The sequence below is a fragment of the Otolemur garnettii genome, unplaced genomic scaffold (genome assembly GCF_000181295.1).
Source record: "Otolemur garnettii isolate 467f Iridium unplaced genomic scaffold, OtoGar3 scaffold00064, whole genome shotgun sequence".
Lineage (NCBI taxonomy): Eukaryota > Metazoa > Chordata > Mammalia > Primates > Galagidae > Otolemur > Otolemur garnettii.
This window is the reverse complement of record NW_003852459.1, coordinates 10,975,212-10,979,715: the sequence shown is the minus strand read 5'-3', so window position 1 is coordinate 10,979,715 and position 4,504 is coordinate 10,975,212. Positions and strand designations below refer to the sequence as shown.

The 4,504-nt window shown below is 38.3% G+C and overlaps 1 protein-coding gene across 7 annotated transcripts in view; it reads left to right on the top strand.

The window, feature by feature from the left end:
- CACNB4 (calcium voltage-gated channel auxiliary subunit beta 4) overlaps window positions 1-4,504 on the top strand; it is a 267,434-nt gene that overhangs the window by 140,592 nt on the left and 122,338 nt on the right. The window lies entirely within an intron of this gene.

Sequence of the window (4,504 nt, the reverse complement as noted above, 5' to 3'; positions counted from 1 at the left end):
GCTACGGCACTCTACCGAGGGCGATAAAGTGAGACGCGGTCTCTACAAAGAAATAAATAAATAGACTTTTAACTCCAGAAACCAAAAACGATCCTTTATCTACTGCTAGTTTGCTTGCCAATATCATGGTACACTTCCAGCCCACAGCAATTTGAGTTGGAAACAATTGAGGCTCATCTCTGAGAAAAAAAAAATCGAAAGCAGAGGCTTTCTGAGAAGTAAATTTCTCCTAACTCTTATTCCTGACTACTTCAAATTATTTTTCCTTCTTGACTAAGCTGTCTGAGCTGTGTACTAGAAGAGTGTTGATATAAAAGCACTTTAAATCCCTGTCTTGTGATGGTGGTGCCTAATCACCAACAATTTTGTTGTTCAGTGTTTTCTTGCTTTACCCAATAATAAGGTTTTCTTCCTTATTATTGTCCTTTGGGATATTCTAAAACCAATGATCAATCAGTTGGGAAACTCCAGAAATATATCAATTCTAGGAGTCATTCATTAACTTTAAAATAGGCATTCATTTCTATTAAAAGGACTGATTGTGCCTGATCTGTTTAATTTCCCTCTGTGATAAGGTGACAGGACAGGAAGAGAAGAAAGACATCATCTTGACTTGAGCCCAGTCTCCAATATCCCTTTAAGGACTGTTTAAATGAAATAAGAGTTGAAGGCAAATATTTATCATCATGCTAGAACACTATGGTGAATATTATGCTAAAATGGTTGGTGGGCGAACAAATTAGCTCCCTAGCTAGGTATTATTGATAGCTTAATGTCATCTAAGTTCAAATGATGTCCCAGAGATTAATGTCTCGGGGTTTATTTGATTCAGTGGCTTTATTGATCCAAGTGATGCAATTAAGAACTTATTACATTTTCAAATCATCTCTCACTCGATCCTGTTGTTCAAGCTTAGAATGTAGGATTGGAATTAAGGTAAAGTTGAAAAGGAAACACAGAATATTTAGTTACTGTGGTGCACCGGACCTTTTGTGAAGTGCTAGGAAATTGCAGAGTAGAGTAAGGAATAAAACAGATCAAAGAAGGCTACATGGGCACTAGATTAAAAAAAAAAAAGACCACTTGATGGTCAAGTTTTCATCATTAGTTGACTAAAAACCAAAAATTTGATGCATGAATCATGATGCATATTCATAGAGTGCCCATGGTAGTGTTTCTTCTAGGTTGTAAAATTTCCGAAGTCATATATTCTACGTTATTGATCAATACGCACAACCTCCACCCCCATTTCACAGTCTAACATGGGGATACCCCTTAAAACTAATGTAGTCTCATAGTTTAATTTTTTCCCTTAGATTACATAACCTAATGTTGAATCTTAAAATCATTAGTATCTTAAACTTAGTGAAATGAGGCATTTGGGGGAAATACTATGCACAATCATTCAGTATAAAAAAATTAGGCTTCCTTGATGATCTCCTAATCTGCTCTCTTCCCCACCGGTAGCTGTTCTTAACAATACAGTGAATATGTTTCTGTGTACTGAGAAGCTTGAATATTTAGAAAGAATACACTTACTAACACATATATGCCATATTTGTAATTTTTAAAAGTACAAATAAGATCATAAGAAATATTATTATTCTGTGGCTTTTTGTCTTCACCTAACAATACACCAAGGATGTTTTCTGTATCAGCTGGTTCTTTTTAATAAATAGTGACATAATAGCTGTGTAGTGTAGATTTACCATAATGAATTTCACCCACTGATAGTGATTTACAATACTTCTCATTTTTTAATCCTGTGGGTAAATGCTGCAGTTAACATTCTTTTTCTTTTTCTTTCTTTCTTTTTTTTTTTTTTTTTTTTTTTGAGACAGAGTCTCACTTTGTTGCCCTTGGTGGAGTGCTATGGCGTCACAGCTCACAGCAACCTCAAACTCTCAGGCTTAAGCGATTCTCTTGCCTCAGCCTCTCAAGTAGCTGGGACTATAGACGTCTGCCACAACACCTGGCTATTTTTTGTTGCAGTTAGTCATTGTTGGTTAGCAGGCCTGGGCTGGGCTCAAACTCACCAGCCCTGGTGTATGTGGCTAGCGCCATAACCACTGTGCTATGGGCGCTGAGCCTGCAGTTAACATTCTTTTACATAAATCTTTGTATACATATGGAGCATTTCTCCATAATAGCTTCCTGAGGTAGAATTGCTGGATCAAAGGATTAATACATTTTACGATTTATATATATTGTTGAGCATTGTGAAACATTTTTATATTAAAATAAATATTTTTTTGATTGAGAAGAATGATTTAGCTCAAAAACTTTAATCTGAAATGTAAGACTTTAAAGAAGATTTTTGGTGTGGGAAGCACCTTTAGGATATGGCCCGCAGATTCCATAGGAAGAATTTATTTACTCTCTGTTATAGTAATTTGGTTAAAAAAAAAAAAAACAACTACAAAAACTTGTGAAGTTTCATTCACCCTCTTCATTTCATAGATAAAAAACGGAGGGCCAGAGAGGTTAGATAGCGTGTTTAGAATGACACAGACGATTTGTAGCAGAACTGGACCTAGAACTTCTCTCATGTTTCTTCCTAGAGCAATGTCCTCATGATGCCAAGTTTTAAGGGTTTATAATATAAAAAACTGGAATAAACCCCTGAAAGGTGGTATAATCACATTATTTGTATAGGGCTTGGCAGCTTACAAAGCAGTTGGGAGTTGGGAGACTCTCCAAAACAGAGAACAGATTGCTCTCTGACCCCAGTGTTGAGACCTTTATCTACTTGGAGACCAGATTAGCTTCCCAGTTTCTTTCAAGCTTTTGTTTGATGTTGCTTTAGGATAGGGTTTGAAGTCCCCAGTCATTGATGGATTAAAATGATAATACATTCAAAAAACCTAAATGAACATAAAATCTCAATGCTTAGGAATGTCAGAAAGACGTTTTGTGTCTTAGGGAAATCTTAGAGTGCTCTTATTTTGTATGCAAGTCTTGATGACAGTTGCAAGTTAAAGCTACATTTGGCCTTAGCCAGGAGCAGCCAAGTTCCATTTTTATTCTGTCTTTCTCATTTAGGATTCATCGCCATGAGCTTCCACTTCAAAAAACATCTGCATGATTCTGTAGCCATATTTTTAAAAGGTAAAGGAGATAGCAATATTTGCAAAAAACATAAGGAACTGTAAGTTCTTGGGTGTAGAGGAGATTGTCTCTGTCTTTGTCCTGTTTCTGCAGGATCTCTACCAGAAAAACAGGTAACATACTCGAATCAGGATAAATCGATAGAATTTAATAAAAGGAAAAGGTATTGGTGGGGTGTAAGGAAACCACAGGGGAAAGTGCAGAACTCCCCTTCCTGCCCAGCTGGTAACTGTAGAGTCGTTACCATGACTAGACTCAACAGGAGCAGGAAAAGTTATGGCTTCAGGAACCTGAGTTCTGTCTAGAAAGCTACCTTGAGAAGGACGCAGCTTTCCCTGCTCAGGAGCATCCCACAGGGAGGATGCCAGGGGATAAAGACTCCAATCTCACACCCTCCCCCCCTTACTCAGCTCTCTGCTAAGGCACTTATTAGCCAAACTCAACCAGGAGCCAAAGAGCAGAGCTTATAAGTCAGCCATGCAGTGCCAGAGCAGGGTGGGAATGGTGTGGGGTGGTGTGGAGAGGCCAAGGGACATTTGATCTTACCTGTCACTGCTTTATCTGAATGTATATTCACATCAGTAGACAGAAGCATGCCATTTTAAGGCATTGAGCACACCTGTGAAGATGCTAGGGGAGCTCTGAAGGACCTGCTGTTGGTCGCTGTCCACTGGAGATGTGTGTTGACTTTTATATGTAGATGTAGTTCCACAGCAAATAGTCAACTGCATCTTAGTTTTGTACCTTTTTTTTTTTTTTAATGAAGATCAGGAATAATTCAACGAAGTCTAGCTATGGGAAAAAATTACACATAGATGTTAGTTTTGTGGAGAAGCCTTGAGCTAAGCTGAGAGGGCTTCCATAGTTGCCTCAAGTACCCAAAGGTCTGTGCAGGGAATGAGGAAATATAGGGAAGTACATCATCAGACCAACCTGTGGCTAAGACATGCTCTGTTGTCATGGCCAGACTAGAAGAATTTTTATCTTTATTTATCTTTTTTCAGAGTAATTTTCAGAATCCCTTCAGATGTCATTACATTGTGATTCCCACCACATAAAACAGTGGGAGGCTTGGTGGGAAGAGGGAGTAGCAATGTGAGATTTTATAGCTCTGATGACAGCTTCTTTATTAAAAGATATATTGACTGAATAGGGGTGCTACAAGGAGCATTTCCTTTTCTGTGTTGCAAGCAGAACTTTGTTTTAGAAGGTATAGGAATTATAGGTGGCTCAGCACTTACCATTATCGCACTTTGGGAGGCTGAGGCAGGAGGAGCGCTAGATAGAGGCCAGGAGTTTGTGACTAGCCTGGGCAACACAGCAAGACCCCTTTATAAAACATTTATAAAAAATTAGCTGAGTGTGGTGACACACCTATAGTTCCTAGCTACTTGGG